The 27,221-nt window shown below is 37.8% G+C and overlaps 1 long non-coding RNA gene across 1 annotated transcript; it reads left to right on the forward strand.

The window, feature by feature from the left end:
• Positions 1-5,192: 5,192 nt before the first annotated feature.
• LOC112668297 (uncharacterized) lies at positions 5,193-26,455 on the forward strand. The gene is made up of 3 exons (XR_003141631.3): positions 5,193-6,265; positions 11,823-11,887; positions 25,262-26,455. It is a non-coding gene; the product is annotated as an uncharacterized LOC112668297 (long non-coding RNA).
• Positions 26,456-27,221: the final 766 nt, after the last annotated feature.

Below are 27,221 nucleotides of genomic sequence, written 5' to 3' on the forward strand. Positions count from 1 at the left end.
TACAAATAAAATTTTATGTTCTATTTGCAATATGATCACACGTGCTTATTTAAATATTAGTTTTTCAAATAGAAACCTGATTAAGAAAGAGCTTAATTAGTCTTTAGTTTTTATTTATTAGATTAATTGATTTTTTTTAAGATTTTATTTATTTATTCATTAGAGACAGAGAGAGAGAGAAAGAGAGAGGCAGAGACACAGGCAGAGGGAGAAGCAGGCTCCACGCAGGGAGCCTGATGTGGGTCTCGATCCCGGGACTCCAGGATCATGCCCCGGGCCAAAGGCAGGCACCAAACCACTGAGCCATCCAGGGATCCCCCCCCCCTTTTTTTTTTTTTTAAAGAGTAGCTTAATTGATTTTTAAAGCTGATTTTATACATCAAAATTATTCAGATTCCTTTCTTTTGGTGAGCAGATGTAGTTCCAATCAAGTTTTATGATAGTTTTCTTCTACTCTTTTATTTCCCACATTAATTATAAGTGCTATTTTTTATTGATTTGACACGATATCAAACGAATTTTTCTAATATTTTGTTAGGGGGGGTTTCACGTATGTTTTATAAAATGCAATATGAACAGATAAAATATCTGAGTAGAAAGCTGTCAGGCAAGAGTAATGACAGGAATCCTAGGGATATTGGTTTGAACACAAAACCTAACCCTAAGCCAAAACTTCTAGAAATTAAGTTCAAGGTTTATTAAGCCCTATTTTTATCTCTCATTAGAAGGAAGTAAATTGTCAAAAAATGTCAAGGCTGATAAAGGCAGGGAAAAAGAAAGTGTGAGAGGTAAATAGAGGGATGATGAAGATTAAAATCCTTGCTTCATGTCAACATTTATATATTACTTCAGTATAGTCAGGAAGTAAAAGCAAAAAACTGTAAAACTGAAAAAAAGTATAAACTGAATGGTGTTTCATCGTTAACAAAGTTTAGGCTATGTTTGTAGTTTTCAAATGTTTGTCCCCACTCTTTCATGAAGAAATCTTTAAAAAAGATGAACCTAATTATTGAAAATTCATAGCACCATATCATTCCTAAGGTTAATGAAATATATAATGCTTAAGTTAATTTTATACTTTAATTTTTATATAATTCCAACAGAGAAAGTATAAGAATAATACAGGCCACTTGTACATATTTCTTTTAGATTCATAATTTGTTGACGTTTTGCCCCATTTGCTTGTATGCATAGAAATAAATAGATGGGATTTTTTTCCTGAATTTTTGAGAATAAGTTGGAGATACTGTGTTTTTTGCCACTATGTGTTGTTTTATAGACAAAGGACGTAATTCTCTCCCATAACCACAATACAATGATCAAATCCAGAGAATTTTAGTATTAACATATGCCCTCGTATAATCCGTATTCCGTATTTCAGAGGTTATCAGTTGTCTCAGTGACATCTTTTGTGACTTATTTTTTCCCTGATTCAAGAACCAGTCTAGGGCTACAAAACTTATTTAGTTGTCATATTTGTTTGGCCTTCTTTTCTGTGAAATAATATCTAGATTTTCTTAAGCTTCCTGCCCTTACCAATTAATTTTTGAAGAGTGGAAACGTATTTTACAGATCTTTATTCAGCTGGGTTGCGTCTTATGATGAGATTCAAGTCCTGCGTTTCTGGAAGGAATCCCAGTGGCACGATGTTGTTTCCTTCTAGTGCATCAGATGAGGGGTACATGGTGTTGGTCTGTCTCAATATTGATGCCGGAACAGTATGTTTTCAAAATCTCTTTCTTGCTCAGAGTGGAAGTTGGGTAGAGAGCTGCCGGTCAGCTTCTCTTGCAGGATCCTCTCAGGGCTTCCAGGCCCCAGATAGGACTTTTAAGAGAAAAACATGTGAAATGCTTTTTTTTTTTTTTTTTTCTTTTCTTATAAACAATAAAATAGTTTCCTAAGTTCTGACTGTCCTGTATAGGACTTGATGCATTTTGCTATTAGTTTTGAAGGTCTGAATCCTGTCTTCATAGGCTTCTAGGGGCCAGTGGTTTTGCTGAACAAAATTGAGTAACATCAACAATTTTTATAACATTTTATAACACCTGTTCCTTCTGCAAATTTTCAGTTCACCATACATTATTTTTCAGTGATTTCTGAGGGCATATTAGTTTCATCCACAGTCAATTTGTGGGTTTCTATTATTCTTTCATACTCCCCAACAATTAGTGATCATTTATGTCATTTCCTGTGCGCGACAGTCACGCTAACGGCAAAACTGCTTATGTATTTCCTCTGTTAGGGAACCACCTTCACCCTGGACCTGTCCCTTTTCTTTCATCACCAACCGTAGTTTCACATTTTCCCACTAAACTTTATATGAGTCTTTCTCTGCCATCTGGTTTCCATTATAACCTGCTCTATCTGATTAGCAGCTTTTTTTTGCTGATGACCTCATATATTTCTTTTCTTCTCTTTCTGCCCAAATTAACTGAAAAGTGTAGAGTTTCCCAGAGCATGTTGAAACTCCGGAGAAACCTGAGTTTAATCACAATGTGAGTATACATGGCTTCTCCCAGAAAACTCTCCTCCTTGTCTGAAACCACTCCGTTTCCTATCGTTTTTACTTCAATAAATAGTGAAGTCTCAATACCTCACTTATTCTATGTCCTAGGCTAGAGAAATGGTGTCATTTCTTTAAGTGTTTGGAAGAATTCACCATAAAATCATACAGGCTTACCGGCTTACATTTTGCAATGTCACAATGAAATAATTTCTTTTATAGATACAGTCCTACGCAGATTATCTCTTTTTCCTCTTATGAGCTTTTCGTAGTTTGTGCCTTTCAAGGAAAGGGCCCATTTCATCTAAAAGATCAAATTTGTGAGTATAGAGTTCATCGTATTTTTTTTGTTACACAATCAGTAGTGATGACCCCTCCTTCATTTCTGATTTTAATAACTTGTGTTCTCTCTTTGGTTAATATGGCTAGAAGTTTATGAAATGTATTGATCTTTAAAAAAAAAAACAACAGCTTTTGATTTCACCGATTTTCCCTTTTGAGAGTGAGAAACTTGTCGGGTTTTACTCTAATGGGCACTGTGCCTCCAGCGATTCAGCAGAATTACTCTGCAAGTGTTTCTTCCAAAATGTGACTCCCGAGGCTTCGGCCCCCTGCACGCGGAGTCTCGGTAGACGGTGACTCTCTGTATTCACTTGTCTCTCTGGATTCGCGGATGGTGGTTTGGCTGCAAACTCAATGCACTGATGTTTCCAGGAAAAATCATTTCAGTTTGTTCAGTTATTTTCTAGTTGTAAGGAAGGAAGGGACAACCTTTAAGCGAGCTCTTTCAATGTCAGTGCCGAAACTGGAAGTGTCTCAAGTGTCCTTTGTTTTACAGTGTAATTCCCCATCTGTTTGCCCCACGCTGGACTCCACCTGACAGGGGGCCTCTGACTCCAGGCCGCCCCTCCTTCCACCAGGTGATTGCACATTCCACCTGTAGGAGAGGGAGCGTGGTGTTAGGGTCCTGCTCTAGTGATAGGGCTTGTCACGGGTCATGCAAGGTCACACAGCACATCTCAGATCGATAAATACGTAGATGATTCCCTTCACAGTTAGCTCTTGGCTTTTCTTGCATTGTCTAGACGCGATGCACTGTCTGGACACTTAGAGAGACGTACTGCTTTCAGACGATTGTGGGCCCCCAAGGAGTTGGAGGGATGGTGCAAAACGTCTCGTCCCTGTGGCCGCTGGTTCTCTCAGACCCACTGAGGCCCGCCCAGACGGTGCCTGACAAGTCCTCTTCTGGATCCCAGTCTGCTCCTTTGTTATCCTCCCTCGATCATCCCTTCGGTCTTTTATTCTCTGGGCTTCGCCCTTTGCGCCCCCAGCTCCAGGTCGGACGTGCTCCTATTCTGGGTCTCCCCCTTGACTCATCCAGGAGCAGTGGCCCTTCCTCGCGGGGGGGATATCAGGCCTTGGGACTTTCCAAACAGCAGAATCTACAAGAAACGCAAAATCGATTGCCTCGAATAAGAAAATGATGGTGATGCTACAATAAAAACAGCCCACGCCGTGATCTGTGATTCCTTATGCAGTCGAGACCCAGCTTAACCCTCTTCTCCACCCTCTGCCTCCTCTCACCCTGCCCTCCCTCCTGCTCCACAGACACACAGTAAGTACCGGGCCCAGGAACTTTGTGCCTGTGCTTCCCGCCCGCAGGGCACTTCCTCTTGGCGTCCTCCCTCGCTTCATTCTTGTCCCTGCTAAATGTCATTGCATCTTAGGTCTCCCCCCAAGTAACCTGGACAGACAGCTACTGCTCCTGGCCACAACCATTACCTTCTACCTCTTCATGTGTTCTTTGGTTGAATGAATGAACATATGATGCCATTGTTTTTTTTCTTTACCATGTTACACCAAGAATTCCTTCCTTGCCTAGAAGAGAAAATAAGGAGAAGTAAAATCCCACCTCATATATATAATAATATATTGCAGAAAAGTAATAGCAGAAAAGGAACAGGTGTCCTCAGAGGAAGTAAAAGAGGATATGATATTAGTTTGAGTTGCCATAAAGGTTTTTGAGAAGAAATTTAATGTGAGACTCAAAAAATGAGCAGAAGCCAATTATGTGAAAAATTGGAGTGATGAAGATTTTCAAGTAAAATAAATGGCACCTGGTGGGAAAGACACAGCATATATAAGTTACCTGAGAGACTCTTAAGGATGAGACAATCAGTAGGGAGAAGACATTCATGAGAAGAGTGTGGGGAGTGAGGTAGGGGTCGGAACATAAAATGCCTGGTAGTTATATATATATATATATATATATATATATATATATATATTATGTAATGTTATATATATATATAATATAATGTATATATAAAATATAATTTTAAAAATTAGATTTATATTAATATATTAAGTATAAATATATATTATAATATATTTAATATATTTATATAATATTTGATATATTATATTTGTATAATGTTTAATATATTTATATATTGAATATATAAATATAAATATATTTATAATATTTCTATTCTATTATATTTATATAATATTGAATATGTTAAATATAAATATATTTATAATATATTTATTATATATATATTTATATATTATTTAATATGTTATATTTGTATGATATTATATATTTATATAATATTTAATATATCAAATATGAATATATTTATGGTATGTTTAATATATTATATTATAATATAATTTTTAAGTGGATAAGGAAGCCATTGGATAATTGTAGGCAAGAGTAACAAAGCAATTTGTACTTTTAAATTATCACCTTAGCTACTTTGTGGAAAATGAAATGGAAAGTGACAAGATAATTAGAGACGAGCGTAGTCAGGAGATTACCGCAGTATTCCAGGTGAAGAAACGACAGTGATCTGAACCAAAACTGAAGAGAAATGGATGATATATACTTTTTGCAAAATAGAATCCAAGTGGCTCGGGTTGGACAGATTAGGTTCCTGGGAAAGAAAAGGAGGAGTCAGGAGTAGCCCAGTGCTGACGTGTACGGGTGGTGGATGAGGCCAGTCACTGATTTGGGAAAAGTCTGTGGAATAAAAGCTCTTAAAAACAAAAGGGAGGAAGGGAACAAATCAACAGTCCAGCATAGTTGTATTAATTATGAAATATCTAAGGAAGAGCCAAGTGGAAGTGTGGAAAGTTAGTTAGAGACCCAAGTATGGAGCTTGGAAGAGGGTTTTAGCTAATGAGAGGTCATTAGAGGGGAGTTTTTTTAATGCCATCTTACATATGTCTAAATGATTTACTTTGCAAATATGATCTAGCATAATATATCAATCGTTCGAGCTCTTTCCAGTAGGGTGCCCTATTTTGAGTATCATATGGAACAGGGAGATAAGGACTCACGGTCATGGAAAACACAAATAGATGTTTTACTTTTTTTCTTTTCTCAATGATTGTGTACGTTTAGTTATTACATTTCACACATGGAAAAACTGGGACTTAAAAGTCTAATTAAATTTGTCCTAAGATCCCTCGTATTGTAAGGGGCAGAACCAGGATTCAAGCTTAGGTTTTTGTTATTAAAACCATTCTCTTTATACCCCCGTGATATAAATACATATTTTTTTTCCTTTTCTTCCTTCGTGAGAGTTAACGGTAACAGTAAATCGTCTCCAGAATAGAGGCAGGTACAGTGATGTTGCTATAAGGACGGGCCCACCTGGAGCTGGTGAAGTAGCCTCCCTTCCTAGAAGCTAGGACTACCTTGAAGTGCAGCCCCTAAGTGTTTTCTAGGAGCAGCTGATGAAACGGTGGTATGAGGTGAGCAGCGTTTCCATTTACTTCCTGAGAATGTATTTTCTTCATGACTAATTTTTATAAGTTTTAGCTTGCCTACAACTTCAGAGAGTCTAGCAAGTACGTTTGATTATCTTAAAATAAAGACCACACACAGGGGTGCCCGGGTGGCTCGTCGGTTGAGCACCTGCCTTCGGCCCAGGGCGTGACCCCGGGGTCCTGGCATCGAGTCCCACGTCGGGCTCCCTGCGTGGAGCCTGCTTCTCCCTCTGCCTCTATCTCTGCACCTCTCTCTGTGTCTTTCATGAATAAATAAATAAACTCTTTAAAAATTTTTAAAAATAATAATAAAAATAAAAACCACACACATAAGGACTGTGCCTAGTAGCCATTACTTATTTCTAACACAGAAACTTGGTATTTTAGGGGCTTACGTTATTCCTCAAGGTAAGAATTAACTCCTTGATCAAAATTCTGGTACTGTTTATTATTACAATTACCTGGAGGGCTGGTATTTGCTATTCTTGCTATTTTTGACAGGGGACGGGGGCAGTGAGAAACACTGTCTCCTAAGAGGATTTTTCCAGAATGTGATCATGCATTTTTTACAACACGAGGAATTCTATTCTGTTAGCTTGCATAAGTCCATCTCATGTGGAATATGAAGTGATATATTCTCTCTCTTTCTCTACTGAGTTTGGAGGAAACAAAATTATAGTACGAGCAGACTAGAGATACCCCTTTGTGTTCTTATTGGCATGTGAAAATAACTTATTATCTTTCTGAATATATTACAATACAATTTAAACATTGTCTTTGACAATGTGGAACTCGAAGTTTTTCTGTTCCATTCGTAAATCTAATTTTTGCCCTTTCATATTTCAGTGAGCATCTAAAATAGTAAGAATAATAGTGAAGACATTTTTAAATAATGAGATTCTTTTTGAAATAAAATTTCATTATTTTATTCTTTTTTATTGCCCTATTAGAAAATCGTTTTAGAATATTAACATTTTAGGGTTAAAAACATTTCAGGATTAAGAAGGAATGTAGTCAATAATATCGTAATAATGTTATATGGCAACAGATAATGACTACAATTATCATGGTGAGCACTGAGTAACTCATAGAATTGTTGAATCAGTAAATTGTACACTTGGACCTAATGTAACCTTGTGGGGTTTTCTGTTTCTGTTTCAAGTTTTTACGTAGATTCGTTAGTTGGCATATAGTATAATATTAGTTTCAGAAGAGTAGCATTGTAATTATACAAACAATTTGGCATAAAAAAAAAAAAAGCAGTGCCTAAGCTCCACCCACAGAAATTCAAATTTAATTGGTCTAAGGGAGGGGAAAATATCAAATGATATGATTTTTTTTTTCTACTTTGAAAGGACAAAAGAAAAAAAGGAGGATAAAGAGGTATCGGTTGTTGAGAGATTATAATATATGCCTTTGAGAGACGACATTCGAGATTTTTAATGCCTTGCAATTTATGGAATTTTTCCCATTATAAGAGTGATTAAAGTAAGACTCAAAAAATTAAATAATTAGCCCCAGCTGAGATAATTAGTAAGAAAAAGGGTTGTGCACATTTCACATTGTCCTCTGGAATGAAACAGTTGTCTTAACATATTCATGAATCACTGAGAATGAAGAGATTCTGCTCTTTGCTTTTAGTATGTGCTTAGAGATATGTGGAAATCCCGAGATTTACATGGTGAAAGTGGAGAAAATAAAGTCTGTAAAATAAAAGAATTAGGGCCGAGGCCGTTTGACAAATAAACAGAGAATCAGCTGTTCTTACCCTGGTTCTTTATTCATACACACGTCCACTTGAGAAGTATTTTATTGCCCAACGAACATTGTGTAAATAGGCCATTCTTCGTTCATCCTTTCATGTCTGTTGGCCTTTTATTGTTTAATATTGTTACAGAAACATCCTTTTTGGGGCTCATATTTATCAGATATACCTTTTTGCATCACCGTATTTTTAACTACTTTGTATTCATTGGTTTAAAATATTTCTTTACTACATAAAATATTACAATTTCTTTGTTTTGCTAAGTCAGAGACTCATTCTTTTGAGTGGAATTAGTCCGTATTCTTTGGAAGCAGAACCTGACATGAATTCTGATACAAGCGGTTTATTGAGGAAATGTTCTTAGGAGAATCCTATTAAGGAAATGAGGGAAACAGGATAGAAGTGGGGCAGGGAGCTAATAATTGATATATTTCAGTCCATTCTACTCTTATGTCGACCACATGAGTAGCCCTAAGTCATAAAATTGCCCGAACTTGAGACAAGAGGCACAACTTTGTGTGTATTCAGTATCAAGTTACTCACTGTCTGTAGGCCACTTCCTAGGTAAAGGACGTGGGTTTTCATGCCTTTCTTCGGAAAGTGATTTTCTTTGGACATGAGTAGTTTTCCTAGAAGAGTAAAGCTATGAGCCATCAGGTGCGGGTGGCTAGGCTATGGCTGCCCTGGTAACGAAGGGATTGTGCGGGTAGGGCCCCAACAGCTTCCCCTGTAGTCTGGGGCTTACATTGCTCAGGCCATCTTGCTCCTTACATTCATTCATTCCATCTGGGCACAATTTCTCTAGGATTCCTCAGACATACTCTAGGGGAAATTTGAAGAGGAGTGTTTTAGGAACACATAATACCCCTGATTTTAAATAAGCCTGTTACTGATACCCATTCTATCTCTACCACAAATTCCACATTTCCATTTCTTCAAGGAAAATCACTGTTGGTTTGAGAGCCTTGCCTGCTGGAGTGAACCTGACAGTCATACCTGGGGTGACCAAATCCCTAGTTATCATGCCTGTATAGAGCCACTTTTGGTGTTCCTGTCCATTTAAAGCCATAACAGTGAATAGAATATATTCTATATAAATATAGAGTGAGATCCTGGCTTATCACTTAGTTACTTACTGTTTTTCTTTTTGCCCTCATTATATAGTAACACACCTACCTCTTCTGATGATGAGAGTCCGTGAATCTTGCCAACGTGTTAACTCTTTTCTTTGCCTGCTAATCAATAGTCACGAGGAGTTTGGGGTAAAGAGGAGGCCATAATAGCTTTAAATTTAACGAGACCATTACTGAGACCCCCTAATGAAAATGCTCAGCCAACCAAATCCTCTAGAAGCACAGAACTTCATATTATAGGGAAAAGAAGCCCAAATTCCCCAGGTACATTAACAGGCATGTTGGAGAGCATGGGGAGTCCTATTTCGACCCCTTGTTTTCTGTCCATAGGTGGCCTACATATTAGAAAATGGAACTGAAGGATAGTGTACCATCTTCTCAGGGTTTCACAGGCAAGTAGATATTTAGGCATATTTCCAGAAACCGTTCCCTTATTATAAGGACAGCAGCCTGCGGGCGATGTTGTGTGTATTAGAACCAGTGAACCATAATTATTACCCGTGATTACCTTCCTTGCCCTAGAGTGGATCCCTTGGCCCAAGGTGAGGTTGTGTGGGATCCCAAACTGGTAGTGTGCAAACTCCGTGAACTCGGGGAAGGTGGTGCTGGCTGAGGCCCTGCTGGTTAGGAAGGAAGCTTACAGCCACAATACATCCCATTTGGGGGGACACTGCCCTTTTCAGAGAGGAAGACATTCAGTGTAACCAGCCTTCCGCCTGCGGCTTGTTGATCCTCCCATGGATCGGTGCTGCATGGAGGGCTCTAAGATTATTATTTCTATTTCTTCCTGTGCCCACGTGGTAAATTTATTTATTTAAATCATCTAATTTAATTTATAAAAATTTATTGGGTTAAAAATGTTCATTATATTCTCTTAATCCCCTTATTAATAGCTAGAGTATCTGCAGTGATATCTTCCTTTTAATTTCAGAGCAGAATATAATTTCGGGGTTTCTTATTCTCTCCTCTGTCATGCTTATTAGTTTATTTCGATTTTACGAATCTTTTCTAAGAACAAACACTTTTCTGTGTTAGTTGTAACTAAACAAACTTTTTTTTTTGTATTAACTAAAATTTTCATTTTATTTTTTCCTTTCTTGTCTATTCTCTAGTTTTATTTTCTTTTGTGAATGGCAAGTTAAGCTTCTGTGACAAAGCTTAGATTGCTTTTATTTTATGCTACTTCTGTTACAGTAGAGCGAACCATGATCTCATACCTGAGGTGATAGATGTTACTAGTACTATAAAGTCATAATAATTTTAATGCTATAAGTTGACCATAAATGTAAGGGTTTATTTCTGCACTCTTAGTTCTATTCCACTTACCTGTATCTGTCCGTATATCAGCACCACACCATCCTGATCACTACACCTCTGTACTAAGTGTTTTTTCTACTAAAATTTGAAATGCATAAATGTGAGTCCTCTAAGTTGAGTTCTTTTTTCCAAGATTCATTAGCCTATTATGATTCTCTTGAATTTCCATATGAATTTTAAGATCACCTTGTCAATTTTTGTTAAAAAAAAAAAAGGCAGATATTTTGATAGGAAGCATACTGAAGATAGATAAATTTGGGGGAGTATTGTCATCCTAACAATATTGTCTTCCAATTCATGACTATGCATTGACTTCCCATTTTCTTAGATCTTCTTTAATCCTTTCAGCAATATTTTGTAGTTTTCAGTGTTCAAGAAATGTATTTCCTTTAAGTTTATGCCGAATGGTTTTATCCTTTTTATGATAAAAAATGAATTGATTATTCATTCAATTTCATTGCTAGTGTGTAGAAACATAATTGAGTTTTGTATATTGACCTTGTGTCCTTAAACTTTGCTGAACTCATTTATTTAATAGTCTTTTAAACAGATTACCTAGGGTTTTCTATAAATAAAATCCTATCATCTGCAAATGTTGCTTTACTTCCTTTCCAATATAGATACCTGTTACTTCTTTTGCTTACCTGATTGTCCTAGCTAGAATTTCCTGAATAAGGGTGAATAAAAGTGAAAAGAGAGAACATTCTTGTTTTTTCCTAGTGTTGGGGATAAATCATTTAGTCTTTGGCATCAGGTATGATGTTAGCTGGGGGTGTTAAATAGATATCCTCTCCCAGGTTGACAAAATTCACTTTTATTTCTAATTTGTATAGTGTTTTATTCAGAGAGGGCATTGATTTCATGAAATGCTTTTTCTGTACTCATTAAGATGACCACATGAAGATTGTCTTTTATTGTACTTAGATGATGTATTACATTGATTGATTTTCATATGTTTAAACTGAGCTCACTTTCTTGGATAACTCCAATTTAGTCACGGTGTATAATGTTTTATATATTTTCCTGGATTCAATTTTCTAGTATTTTATTGAGGATTTTTACATATATACTCAAAAAGGATACTGACTTGTAGTTTTATTTTCTTTGATATATTGACCTAACTTTGGTGTCATAATAATACTGGTCACATAGGATAAATTGGGAAGTGCTCTCTCCTTTTTTATAATTTGGAAGTTTGTAAAGGATCGGTAATTTGAGACTCTAATTAACTTGTCTATTTTTACCTATAATTTTCTCTATTTTACCTTTTTTGAGAACCAACTTTTGGTTTCGTTGGCCTTCTTCATTGTATTTCTATTTTCTACAGGTGTGCAATGGAGATATTGTGGATTTGGTTCCAGAGCACTACAATAAAGCAGATATTGCAGTAAGGTAAGTCCAATGAATTTTCTGGTTTCTCAGTGCATATAAAACCTGTGTTTACACTATACTGTAGTTTATTATGTAACAGTGTCATGTCTAAAAAACAATGTAAATGCCTTAATTACAAAATATTTTATTGCTAAAAAAAATGCTAGCTATCATCTGAGTTTTCAGCAAGTCATAATCTTTCTGGTGGTAAAAGGTCTTGCCTTGATGATGATGGCTGCTGGCCAGGGTGGTGGTTGCTGCAGGTTGGGTAGGCTGTGGCAACTTCTTAAACCAACGTAGTAAAGAAGTTGGCTGCATCAATTAATTCTTCCTTTCATGAACAGTTTCTCTGTAGCATGGAATACTGTTTGGCAGGATTTTACCCACAGTAGAACTTATTTCAAAATTGGACTTTTAAGCAGTGCTACTGCTTTATCAGCTGAATCCATGTAATATTTTAATTCCTTTGTGGTCTTTTCAACAGTCTTCACACAATCTTCCCCTGCAGTAGTTTCCATCTCAAGAAACCACTTTCTTTGCTCATCCATAGATAGCAACTCCTTATCTTTTAAAAGTTTTATCACAGGCAGCCTGGGTGGCTCAGCAGTTTAGCGCCACCTTCGACCTGGGGCCTGATCCTGGAGACCTGGGATTGAGTCCCCGGTTGGGCTCCCTGCATGGAGCCTGCTTCTCCCTCTGCCTGTGTCTCTGCCTCTCTCTCTCTCTTTCTGTGTCTCTCATGAATAAATAAATAAAATCTTAAAAAAAAAAAGTTTTATCATGAGACTGCAACACTTGGGTCTCATCATCAGGTTGTACTTCTCATTCCAGTTTTCTTGCTGTTTCTACCACATCTGCAGTTGCTTTCTCCACTGAAGCCTTGAACCCCTCAGAGCCATCCATGAGGTTTGAATCAACTTCTTCCAAACGTGTGTTAATGTTGATATCTTGACCTCTTCCCACGAAACACACATCTTCTTAATGGCATCTAAGACGGTGAATCTTTCTAGAAGGTTTTTAATGTGCTTTGCCCAGATCCGTCAAAGGAATCACTGTCCATAGCAGCTATAGCTTTATGAGACAGATTTCTTAAATAACCAGGCTTGACCTCCAATGCCTGTTTCTTCCCTGTGGATGCTCAGCCGACCCTCACTTGTCCCATTCAGATACCTTGGAGGGGCAAGGGGCTGAGGAGGCCCGGATCCAGGGTACAGGGGCACAGGTGGTGCAGCTTTTTGGCAGTGTATGTGGGGTGCTTTAGTCTCCACAAAGTGATACATGGTAGGACGGGTTGGGCTGGCCCCCTGTCCCATGTTTATACAGCTGAATAAAGAAGAAAAAAAAATAAGACTTGAAAGTTGAAATTTCTTCTTGACCCATGGCCTGCCAAGTGGATGTTGTGTCAGTAGGTATGAAAGTGATACTAATGTCGTGCGTCTCCATCAGAACGCTTGGGTGACAAGGTGCCTTTGTCAGTTAGGGGTAATATTTTGAAACAAACTTTTATTTTCTGAACAGTAGGTCCCAGCAGTGGGTTTAAAATATTTATTGTACATCTGAAACTTAACACTATGTCAACTATATTTCCATAAAAAAAAAAGTATCCAGGAAGTCCTGTTACACACAGATGTTCTGTGACCCAGACTTCACCGCTCCGTGCAAGAGCACAGGTGGAGGAGGTTGAGCGTAATTCTTAGGAGCCATAGGGGATTCCGAATGGTCAGGGCACGTGGGCTTCAACTTAAAGTCGCTGGTTATATCGTCCCCTACTAAGGGAGGCAGCCTGGACTTTGAAACTTTGACGTTAGGAACCGACTTCTTGCTGGGTAGGAATTCCTGCATCGTGTGTTCCAATAGGAGGCGGTTCCACCCACTTTGAGACTCTGTTGTCTAGTGTAGCCGCCTGCATTAGCTACGTGTACTCAGACCTTCTGGGTCACTCGCTGCAGCTTCTACAGTCAGCCCTTGCTGCTTCCCCTTGCACCTACCTTCGTGGTGTGGAGACGGCTTCTGTCCTCAAAGCTCACGACGCAACCTCCGCTGGCCTCCGACTTGCCTTCTGCAGCCTCCCCGGCTGTCAGCCTGCCCACATCCCAACAGACCAGGGGCCTCCCTTGGGTGCGGCTTGCATTTAAGGGAATGCTCTGGTGGCTTTAATCTCTCCAGGCTGCTGAAACTTTCTCCAGATCAGCAAAAAAGACTGTTTTGCTTTATTATCATTTGCCGGGTTCACGGAAGTAACACTTTTCCAACTTCCTTCAAGAACCTCCCCTTAGTACTTAGAACTTGGAGAATTGATTGGTGCAAGAGGCCTAGGTTTCAGCCCATCTGGGCTTCCAGCATGACTTCCTTGCTCAGCTTAACCAATTCTAGCTTTTGATTTAAAGTGAGAGAGGAGCAACTCGTTCTCTTATTTGAACACTTAGGGCCCATTGTAGGATCACTAATTGGCTCAATTCCTGTATTGTTGGGTCTCAGGGAATAAGGAGGCCCAAGGAGAGGGGGTCAGGGGAACCGCCGCTGAGTGGACTGGCCAGGACACATGCAACATTTATTAATTAAGTTCACTATCTCGTTTGGACACGGTTCACGGAGCCCCAAAGTACGTATGGTAGTAAGATCGGTGAACACTGATCACAGATCACCATGCCAAACACGATAGTAATGAGAGAGTTCGAAATATTTTTTTTTAAGATTTTATTTATTTACTCACAAGAGACACACAGAGAGAGAGAGGCAGAGACACAGGCAGAGGGAGAAGCAGGCTCCATCCCGGGACTCCAGGGTCACGCCCTGGGCTGAAGGCAGGTGCTCAACCACTGGGCCACCAGGGCTGCCCGAGAGTTTGAACTATTTAAAGAATTATGAAGTTGACAGAGATATGAAATGAGCAAATACTACCGGAAAAAGAGTACCGATGCACTTGCTCTTGTAGCGTTGCCACAAACCTTCAATTTGTAAAAAGTGCAGTATTTGCAAAACACAAAGTAACAGCAATAAAATAAGTTATGCTTGTATTTCATTCATTTCTACTCTAATCTTCTATTCGCTTTGAGTTTAGTTTGCTCTTTGTTTTTTTCCCAATATCTCAGGATGGAAAGATTATTGATTTGAGGTACTTAAAAAAATATGAAATTTGTAGTTATAGATTTTCCTCTGAGCCTGTTTTAGCTTTTCTATAAGTTTTGGTGTATCAGGTTCACATTTTTAGTCATCTTAAGTTTTTTCTTTCTTTCTTTTTTTTTTTTTTTTTGGAAATTTTTTTTATTGGAGTTCAATTTAGCACAATACCCGGTGCTCATCCCATCAAGTGCCCCCCTCAGTGCCCGTCACCCCCACCCCCCGCCCTCCTCCCCTTCCACCACCCCTAGTTCGTTTCCCAGAGTTAGGAGTCTCTCATGCTCTGTCTCCCTTTCTGATATTTCCCACTCATTTTCTCTCCTTTCCCCTTTATTCCCTTTCACTATTTTTTATATTCCCCGAATGAATGAGACCATATAATGTTTGTCCTTCTCCGATTGACTTACTTCACTCAGCATCATACCCTCCAGGTCCATACATGTCAAGGCAAATGGTGGGTATTTGTCCTTTCTAATGGCTTAGAAAAGTCCCTTCATCTCCCTCAGGGCTCTCCTGTCCCCAGGCTCCCCCGTCTCCCTTGGGGCTCTTCTGCCCCCAAGATCCCCCCTCCAGCCTGGTCCTCCCCCCCCACCCTGGGTTCTTGTATATTCTATTTTTCCTCCTTCCTACCTGTTAGAGGCGAACACCTTCCCCCTGTAGGTGGGGCTGGCCTCGGTCTACACCTCAGGGCAGACTGGTAGGTGTCCGGGTTTCGTGATGTCCCCTAGGTCGCCTGGGCGGGGAGCAGGTGTGGCGAGGACCCTGCTCCCTGCCAGCTTGCCCGTCTCCCATCTTAAGTGTTTTCTGATTTTCTTTGTGATCTTTTCCCTCTGTCTTAGTCACTGGTTTCTAGGTGGGCTCCATCCCCCAACTAGGGTTTAACCCAACCCTAGGAACAGTAGGAACAGGGTCTGCAGGTTTCCAGTTATCACCTGGAATTGGCTGTGTCCCCCCCTCTTCCGTCGAGGTTCCTCATGGGTGGTGGGACGTCTTGCAGGGCCATGCATGTTCGCTCCCGATGGAGGAGGTTTTCGTGGTCCCTCCTTACAAACGGGACGTTTCTGGTCCACAGTCCCTTTTCCTGGTACTCGCCAAGCTCTCCAGGCTTCCGAGGTTTGCTCTTCCCATGGTCTCTGTCTTTCATCCATTTCCTTCCAACCTATTTGCATCTTTAGATCTAATGTTTATCTTCTTAAGACAATATACAGATCGGCTCTTGTTTTTCCTTATCCGGTCTAAAGTCTTGTATTTCGTTGGAATATTTAATCCATTCACATTTCATGTTATTATTGGTGTGGTTGCACTTATTCCTGCCGTGTTACCTTTTATTTCTATGTCTCATATCTTTTCTTTTTTTTTTTCTTGTCTCTCTGTTCTTTCTTACCCAATTTCTGTTCAATTTGGTGGATATTCTAGTCCAAAATTGCAATTGCTTTAATAATCTTAGTTATTTTTTTCTATTATCACCTAGTGATAGTTCTAGGTATTTCCTCTTAATTTATGAAAATACACTTCATACCTATACTATCATAATTCCTGCCCCTTTTCCCTTCTCTCCTCTAGGGTTCTCCACTATACATGTTAGGGTGCTTATTGGTACCTCACATTGCTCTGTGGCTGTTTTTTTTTTTTCCTTTTCATTTTATCTCTGTTTTTCAGATTACCTACTCTCTTTTACTCTATCTTTAATTTTGCCGATTCCTTTTTTTTTTTTTTTTTTGCCAGTTCAATCTAATATTGATGCCACCTAGTGAATGTTTCGTTTTGGTTATTATATTTTGCAGCTAAAGAATTTCCATTTGGTTCTTTTTAAAAAATAATTTATATCTTTTTTTATATGTTCTATTTAATTAGATACTGTTACCATACCTTTTTTCAATTCTTTAGACTTGGTCCGTTTTTGTTCTTTGAATATAATTGTAATAGCTGCTTTGCAGCCTGTGTGTGCTAACTGCAACATCTGGGTCCCTTCAAAAGCAGTTTCTGTTGTCTGTTTTCTGTGTATGGTCACAGTTTTCTGTTTTTTTTTTTTTGCATGACTTGATATATTCCTCTTGAAAATGAGATATTTTAGAAAACATGTCTCAGCAACACAGGATGCTGACTCTTCCACTTCTGAGTCATCTTGTTTTTTGGACTGGTCATTTGTTTATTTGCTTAGTGACTTGGTTGAACTGATTCTGTGAGGTTGATTTCCCTCTTGAGTATGACCATGTGACCTTGGATATCCCTGCTCAGATTTTTTGTTTTTAAAGATTTTTATTTATTTATTCATGAGACAGAGAGAGAGAGAGAGAGAGAGAGAGAGAGAGAGGCAGAGACACAGGCAGAGGGAGAAGCAGGCTCCATGCAGGGAGCCCAATGCGGGACTCGATCCCAGGACCCCGGGGTCACGCCCTGGGCCCAAGGCAGATGCTCAACCGCTGAGCCACCCAGGCGTCCCAGATTTTTTTTTTCTTGTACAGTTTTGGGTCTCGAAGCCCCAGGTCAAGGTCCTGTATGCCCACTTTCTGGTGGGAGCTCTCTTCCTGATTTGCAGATGACCAACTTCTCACTAGGTCCTCGCAGTGGTGAGAGAGAAAGAATAATAATCTCTGGTGTCTCTTTTTATAAGGACAACAATCTTATTGGATCAGGACGCTACAGTTATGACCTCCTTAACTTTAATTACCTCCTTATAAGTCTTGTCTCCAAATATAGCCTCTTTGGGGGTTGGAGTTTCAACAGAGGAATTTTGGAGGAATACAAACATTCAGTCCCTACAGCCTAGGTCAGAGCTCATTGCTCAGCCAGTTGTTGGTCAAAGGTCGTGCCTAAGTCCCTTGTGCCATTGCAACTTCTGCCTTTTGTTGATCAATCTCTTTGTGGCTTAGGAATGTTTTCAGTTCTTCTCCACATCCTGCTCTGACTGGTTGTGTCCCAGGAGTAAGAGGTGGTTGCAGTAAGGTTGCCCTGGTTCTCAGCTACCCCTTCTTAGAAGAGAATTTCTTGGAGCACGGGGCTTGGGGTAGGGTGAGACGTTCTTTTTTTTTTTTTTTTTTTAAGATTTTATCTATCCAGATTATTTTTATTTATTTATTCATGAGACACAGAGAGAGAGAGAGAGAGAGAGAGGCAGAGACACAGAGGGAGGCATTCTTAAAGGCCGCCCATTCCCTTCTCCTCACCCCAGAGTGAGGAGTTTTCCTAGTTTGACACCAAACCTGAGTGGGACGTGAGGAAGGAGAGAAAACTCACTCACACGGCTGCACCTTCCTGTGTCAGAGCTGGAATAGTTCCTGTAAGATGTAGCTTGGGGTGGGAAGGAGGCGGAGAAGGGTGAACGGCTCAAAGATTATAGACCACTGAGATTTAGACGGTTTATTTGGATGAATGTTTCTACATTTGCTATATAGGACAATTTCCGGAGACTTTAAATTATGGCTTTTAGTAATTTTGTCTGGTTTAGTTAAAATGTTGATGAGAGAGCTTCTAGTGCACTCCTCGCCCCTTTATTCTAGAAGTTGTTTCTACTTAGAGATTTTTAACTGGGTGTAAACTCAGACGAAGATTTTCATTTGGAAAGGAAGGCATTTACCTCAGACTGAGTTGACCAGGGACACAGAGTTAATGCAAGACAAAGCAGCACCAGCCTCCTTTTTAAAAGTGGCCCATCCCAAACATTTTCCACTCCTCAGCCCTGTGCAGGTTGAGTCTGCTCCTTGCAGCCCGTTTGATTCTCAAAATGTCCCTGATTTGGCCAGTGGCTGCTCGCTCAGGCTCCTGTAGCCTTCTGACGCGTCTCCATCACTCCTTGAATATCCTGTCACTCGCCAGCACCAAAAAGATGTTTTATATTCGTATATTTCCTATACCCCAGTCCTGGAATCACGCACCTCTCCTAGGAGTCCTGGTTCCTTTCTAGAGCAATTTTAAAGGTTAAATATAATCTAAATGCTGAGAACGATATTGAAACTTTCTCTCTTCTTTCTTATTAAAATATTTTGGTAAATTTGTTTCCTAAAGTCCACTCCAAATTTTCTGAATCAGAATGGGCTCAGATAAATTTATCTGAGTTTGACAACAGATTATTTTCCTATTGAGTTTAGACTTGCCATCATGCATTTCAACCGAGTTCTAACTAAAATCACCCATTAACTTGTATCTTTTTTGTGATGCCGGTTTTCAAACCTATATAACATTGTCATTTCCCTCTCAAGGACTAAGATATCAAATTTAAGAAGAGGAAAATAGAAGCTGAAGCTTAAAAATATGCAAGTTTATTCATTTCAGAAAAAAAAATGTATGTTCTGCAACTACGAAAATTCAGTCTATAACTTCATTTCTTTTATAAGTTTCAGCTTGAGAAAGATGATAAATATATTTACATAAAATCAGAAAGTATAAACACATAAAGTAGAGCTGTAAGGGAGAAGGAATTTGTCAGTACAGAGTCTAAATTTTATCCTAAATGTGAAAAGATAATAATCTTTAAAGGTTTAAAATGATTAAAATAAAGAAGTTTTTTTATATATAAAATTATTTTATAATTTATGACATTAAAAATTGTTTCTTTTTTTTTTTTTTTATTTATGATAGTCACAGAGAGAGAGAGAGGCGCAGAGACATAGGCAGAGGGAGAAGCAGGCTCCATGCACCGGGAGCCCGATGTGGGATTCGATCCCGGGTCTCCAGGATCGCGCCCTGGGCCAAAGGCAGGCGCCAAACCGCTGCGCCACCCAGGGATCCCCCTGTTTCTTAAAATAAATGAAATTACATCGTGATGTCTTTCAAGGCTCTTTAGGGTTGGGGGGGCTCCATGGTTGAGCATCTGCCTTTGGCTCAGGTCGTGACCCCCGGGGTCCCCAGATCAAGTCCCACATCCAGCTCCCTGCATGGAGCCTGCTTCTCCCTCTGCCTGTGTCTCTGCCTCTCTCTGTGTCTCTCATGAATAAGTAAATAAAATCTTTAAAAGAAAAAAAAAGATTAGTCTTATTTGCCTTCATGGTAGTCATCTCAGATAGCTTTTATTTCTTCATGAGATATATATATATATTTTTTTTAATGTTGGAATGACTGCTCTTTTCTATTCATTCCTTTGGAAGTTAAACTTAGTAACTAGAATTAACTGTTTTTTTGTAAAATAGCTTTATGCCTTTTCATCACCTACACTTGAGGGTCAGTTTTATTTATTGAATTGGAAGGTCTAATGACAACCACCATAAGTATATTATCTGCTTCTGAGATTCTATGCTGTAAAATTCTAATCTATCAGATTATCTCTCATTTACTACCACAGTGCCAAAGCCATAGTCCCTGAATTTCTTTGCAAATATGAAAATTAATAAAAACACTTTAAAAATCATCTTTCCCAAATGCAGAAACAGATAGATATATGGCCATAATTTCTCGAATCATAACATTTAACTAAATTTAGAAGATGATTTTCAATAGTTCGGCTAAAAAGTTTGCTACCACTTGATATTACTTCATTCATTCATTCATGACCTTAAAGGCTGAAATTTTTTTTTTTAATTTTTTTATTTATGATAGTCACAGAGAGAGAGAGAGAGAGGCAGAGACACAGGCAGAGGGAGAAGCAGGCTCCATGCACCGGGAGCCTGACGTGGGATTCGATCCTGAGTCTCCAGGATCACGCCCCGGGCCAAAGGCAGGCACCAAACCGCTGCGCCACCCAGGGATCCCTAAAGGCTGAAATTTAAAGAAGTTTTGCTTTGAATCCTGAAGACAGAAACCCTGAATTTAAATACTTGATGTATGACATTGGGGAATCATTTAGTATGTTTGATCCTTTTGCAACCAAAAATATAGGATAATGACATAGAGTTGTAACAGATTATTATGGTAAAATGTATGAAATATACCTCCTATATTTGCTTACACATCCAAGTTGTCATTTTATTCCTTTTGGGTTACTTTTTAAGTTTATATTTATTTTTTAGTTATCTCTACACCCAACATGGAGCTTAAACTCACAACCCAGAGATTAAGAGTTGCTTGTTCTAACTGAGCCATCCAGGTGTCCCCACATTTAAGTTATTATTGAGTTTCCATTATATGCTTAGAGATATTTTCTTGTCAAGCTTTTGTTTTCTTTTTAATATTTACTTATGTAACAAAATTTCCCTTAATAATAATAAAAATAGTTCTCCACCTTGTTCTATCTCTTGCTTTTGAACATTACAAGGTAACACTGGTTTAATAGAAATCTCAGATGAGAAGTGATAAATTACATTTAAAAAAATCCATAACCTTAACTGCATTTTTAAAGCTTTTCATTTTTAATTACTTTCTACTTTGTATGTCTTTTATAAGGTTTTCTGAATTATATGTGCTTTCTAAAACAGTGCTCACATAGCTGTCAAAACTAAACTATGCAATGGAAAGGTCAGACTTTAGCAGATAATTCCTGTTTCCATGGTAACTGACTTGATTTAGGAAAGATCTGTGAGTGCTTATAAGTAATCGTGGTATCCAAAACTTCATTGCTTTCCTTTGACAGGTGTAGTGATCTCACCTGAGAAAGAGGCAGTTCTTAGATTATTCCTAAATGGGAATTTCAAATATTGGTACTAATTTATCAGTCTTTAATTGTTATCTATATATCCTATATAGTGTCGCACTCCTCCAAGTAAAAGAGTCACCATTAAAATGAATCAGATAGTTTCATTGACACTAACTACTAATACATACATGCTTTTTCACCAATGATCACACTTTTATGTCTTCCTGGAAGATTTTATGCGTCTAGGAACATTAAGCAAGGTAGTGAATGCTTTAGCCTTATACCCTTTGGATGTTTCTTTGTTTCATTGTTAAGGGAATCTGTTAGGGATGTTAGATCTCTCTGTATTTTTAAGCCATAACATACTAAAATACCATTTACACTAAAGCCATTAGAGCCAAGAGAAATCATTTCAGTGGAATCAGTCATGAGTTAGAAAATATTGTGGAGTACATTATTTTAGAGACCGTCAGTAGCAACCACGGTGGAATTGGTTTGGGGCCATTTTCCACATCCATTGATGGATATGTGGAGTAAATTATTCATATCTTCATTTGCCTATTTCCACAATAATATTTTGATTATTAAACCTGCACCGATAGCAAGCCTCTTGGGATGAAAGTGCTAGTTACTTTATTTCTATTTACCCCTCCCTCTTTCTTTTTCAAAAAAATTTTTTTTTTTTGCCTTGTTTCTTCTCTCCTTTTCTCCTTCCTAAATTAGCCAAATTATGGGGCAACCTGGGTGGCTCAGTTGCTTGATCGTGGGACTCTTGATTTCAGCTCAGGTTGTGATCTCAGGGTTCTGGGATCATGCCCCATGTTTGACTCCATGCTGAGCATGGAGCCTGCTTGCGATTCTCTTTTCCCTCTCTCTCTCTGTCCCCCATCTCCTTAAAAAAAATTAGTCAAATTGTCTCATGACTTCTATGACTATAAGTATAATTGATACTTATTGATAATTAATAAGTAAAATTAATAAATGAAATTAACTTATGCTAATAAATATAATTAGGTCAAAAATTAGCCAAATAAATCTTAAGACTTTTATGTCAGTAAATATAAATCATAAGAATTCTATAAAAATTATTCAGGAATCTTCAAGTAGATGTGATGTTACTGTGAGATGGCATCTAGACATTTTGCTTTATCTTCCTTTTCCTAAATATTCATTAAAACTCCTTTGAAAACATCTTAACAAACTTGAGATGGAAATAACTTTGAAAATATAAAATTCATGTCAATCATTTTTAAGAGTCTGGGAGGAATGTCTACTAAAAATAGTTGACTTGAAGCTCAAATGCAAATTAGAATTAGTTGTTTTATAGCTGGAAATAGTTTAGAAAAAAGCCTTATAATGTAGAATGAGAAGAAAAAGTTCTTCCCCGTGTCTACCCCTTGTTGAAGATCTAGTTTTGTAGAAAGCACAAAGAAAAGGGTAATTTCCTATCTTATTCTTTTGTTCTGCTCGTATTAGAAATTGAGTTGCTTTTGATTGATGGTCCCATAAGAGAAGTGGCCTGTGGTAGAAATGCTCAGTCACTTGACCAAAGCCATCAATAAGCAATGGAGCCTCCACTAGAACTCCATGCTCCTTCACAGTTCAAGGCTCCACGTACAACTCAAGGAACCAATTATACTGGGTCTTGCAAGTACATAAATCTGAATCCACTGTAAAGAACCAATGAGAAACTGATTCTTTAGCTGGGAAAAGAAAGTGAGGAAGAGGAATGTTGTATTTGAATAGTGGCCTTTAGTTTTGTATGGGGCAATACTCGGAGGATGATAACCATTTTCTTAGAACCTCTTTTGAAAGTAAAACAAGAGGACTGAGCTTCTTGTGGACATTTAAGTTTGGGGTAGGATACGCTACTGATAGGTTTTGAAAAGACAGTGTATTATCTGTTTGGAATTACCAATTAGCTAATCAAGGGTTGAATGCCTCATGGTGTACAAAAAAAGAATAATTGAAGTAAAATTCATACTCTCATGTTTTCAAAGGACAGAAATATATTTGTAGAAATAAAATAAACATACACAAAACAAACAAAAGAAATATGGCCTGATCTAACAATTACCCCTCTTAGGTAACGGCATATTGTAAACCCTTTGAACAAGACTGATACTGAATTAGAGATGCACAAACCAGAGGACTGCTTAGTACCGACAGTATTAAACTGATATTCTAAGTGATAGGTCACAAGCACCTGGACTGAGAGGAACGGGCTGATAAAACACCAGCATGGGCAATGTTAGGACAAAATTCTATACCTCTGGTCTCTCTTCTTTGCATGACCAAACCCCAATCATCCTTTAAGATGAAGTTCAAAATGAAACTTCCAGAAGAATTTGAAAGAATGATTGCTGTCTTTTCCTGTTTTCAAATCGCTTTGTTCAAATTGCCAGTATAACACTTAGCAGAACGTAGAGTTAGGGCCCACCGCATTCCACCGCGGAGCCATAGACTTTGCTATTATTGTCCCTGTCGAAAACTCATCATCCAACACAGGTTGGCCAAATTGAATCATATCCTTTTTTTTTTCTTCCCCTTTTCCCCTTAAATCCATGATTTGGCATTTGGAAATGAAATCTCTAAAGATTAAAAAAAAAGAACTCTATAAAGATTAAAGAAATTGGAGTTACAGTCTGACTTTACAACAGTCTTGCAAATAGAGAGTCTATTAACAGAGAAGTCTATGACTAGATGTTCTTTATCCTACCAAAGTCACAGTAAAGTAGGCTAAACTATAAATAATAGCCTCAGACACTGAGGATGTGACTTTGAAAAAAATTGTTCAACCTTGTTTTGAAGAGTTTTCTAAAAAATGTATGGTGTATTCTCACCTACGGGCACAATTATTAAAGGTGTACAGAAATAATGTGCTGTCTTGTTGTACAAAGTAATCTTTTAGAAGGTTTTATGTTGGCTTAGTATTCTTCAGCTACTCAAATTGTGATCAGTTTTTATCACTACTATTATTTTACCACTTTAAGTGTTACAGGGATGATATGTGTTTGTGTGTGCTGTCAATTTGATGTAGAGGTGTGTGTGTTGCTTAGCCTTATTAAATTGTCAACAGTACCTGCAGCTTTTACTTTAGATTGTAAGGTAGCCTTAACTGAGCAGGATAATATAGGAAAGGGAAGTGTTATATAAAGTAGCACGCCTACTTTATATAAGGATGCTTTTCATTTCAACTTCTTGTACTTGAAAGTTTGACTCTCAACTACACCTTATACTTTGAAAAGCATTATAAACCAGTGTTGCTTTTTGTGGAGAAAACAACAGCAAAAATATTAGGATTAGAACTTAAATCAGGTAGAGCCCCTAAAAGTCAATCAGTTTTGGTGTCTGTAATAAGTGTTAGAGGCATATTCAGCCTCACTGAAAAATAATATTTAAATTTGCTTGCCAATTTTAGAGTCCACAGAAATGATTTTTTGCAGTATTGTAAATTTAAAAACATCAATGTTTTCTGTGCTAATTCAAACGTAAATTTAACCAATTTGATCCTCATAAAATTGTGATATCTCAATAGTGTTCCTACTTGCTCTGGAAACTTCTAAAAGTCGTTCCAAAATTAGTAAGAGATATGGACACATTCCATCATATTCCTGTACATGTAAATAGGACAGCATCAATGTTATTTTATTTACAAAGAGAATATAGAATCCATTTAGGACCACCTAGCAAACGTTTACCATTGCACTGTTGTTCAAGGTGATTATATATAACAGCGACAATTTCTATGATTCTGTTTCTATTGCCAGAATGTCATGTGCAAGATACAAAAGGAGAGACCCAAACCAGAGACATATTCAGGAACTCATCAGTTGTAATGGAGAATATCCCAATATTATCCCAACCAATATCTCAAATTGTTAATTATCAGGAAAAAGGATGACATTGAGAGACGAGAAAACGAGTGAGAAATACACCACTATCTCCCATTAGAATGACAACAAAACAAAACAAAACCCTAAGAACCTGACATTACCAGTATTTAAGAAGATGCAGAGCAACAAGAATTCTCGTTCATTCCATCTGTTTTGAAGACAGGCAGTTTCTTATAAAGCTAAACATAGTCTTACTATACAATCCAACAATAGCTCTGTTAGCTATTTGTCCAATGGATTTGAAAACGTAGCCACACAACACCTGCATGCAAAAGTTTATAGCAGCTTTCCTGATAACTACCAAGTATTGGAAGTAAATAATTGTCCTTCAGTCAGTGAATGGATAAACCAACTGTGGCATATCCACATTATGGAATATTATTCAGCAATAAAAAGAAATGAACTAGGAAGTCACAAAAAGAGAGAGACCTTCAGTGCATATTGTTATATGGAAGAAACCAATGTGAAAAGGCTACATATTGTAGGATTCTGATTCTATGACATATTGGGATTGGCGAAAGTATAGAGATGATAGAAAGACCAGTTGTTGCCAGCGTTTCAGGGGACTTCGAGAGGGTTGAATGCATGAAGCACAGGGGATTGTTTAGGGCAGGGAAATAATTCTGTATGTGACTCTACTGGTTGACACGTGACTTTATGCATTTGTCAAAACCCATAGAACTTTACAATAGGAAGAGTGAACTTTACACGAATTAAAAAATATATATATCTTTGGATGTCACAGGATCCCAGGATTGAATGCAGAATGTGATAAAACAATTGAACTGTATAATAAACCTATGAAACCACCTCATAAGGAGAGGAGTGAGGAATGGAGGCTGGCTTAAGTAACTTTGAAATTTAGTAGAATATATAAAATTAAAGGCAAAGGAAACTGTACACTGTTACTGGATTCTGTGTGTTAGGAATTACACCACTTCTCTATATTTATACTGAGGTTGAACAATTAAGTAAATGGTTAGTGGATAATGGGCCACATTTCTCGCTGTTGTAGTAGGAGGCTATAGATAAACGAGGGGAGGAGGCAAGAATAGTCATCGTAAGAGTAGAACTTGGGGGAAAAGTTTCTCTGAATAATTTCGATAGATATTTGTCAATCTTAATAAAACAAGTTTTTATATATAAAACAAGTTTATATATATATATAAAGTTTTAGATATAAATTTTTATATATAAGTTTTTGTCAAGACAAATTACTTTGGGTCACTTTTCTAATACTGAAACCTAATTCCTCTATTCCCTTTACTAAATACTCAAAACTATTCCTTATTTACTATTCCCTTCAGAAATAACACAAATACTGTCTCCCTTTGGGGCACTTCAAAATCTAAATTAATTATGCTGATTATCTCATGCAGCTTGACCTAATTGAGTTTAATTATCTGGTCTTGTTAAATCTAAACATCATCCTCTGGGAGATTTTACCTTTTGGGTAAACTAGGTAGAGAATCCCAAGTGCTTACTTATCCTAACATATTTAGGCAGTGATCATATCACACGTACTTGTTCACATGGAGTCTGTTTAGTCATCTAGCAATTGATTTTCCCTTTACCCACTGATTTTGTTAAAATGTAGATTCCTGGTGGAAATTTACTAAGGTCAATATCCAGGTTTTAAATAGTAATTAAATTCTTCTATTTAGATTATAGTAAAAAAAAAATGTAAAGCCAGGATAAATAATGTGGCTAAAACTCTAACTGCTGAGCAGAATTATTTTCACGTGCTTATTAATTTTCCGGTCATCCCTGGAATGTTACTGTGTACACTATTGAGTCATTCTTAGTTTTTGTGACACTTCCGTTCCCTGATTTT

The sequence above is a fragment of the Canis lupus genome, chromosome 36 (assembly GCF_003254725.2).
Source record: "Canis lupus dingo isolate Sandy chromosome 36, ASM325472v2, whole genome shotgun sequence".
NCBI lineage: Eukaryota > Metazoa > Chordata > Mammalia > Carnivora > Canidae > Canis > Canis lupus.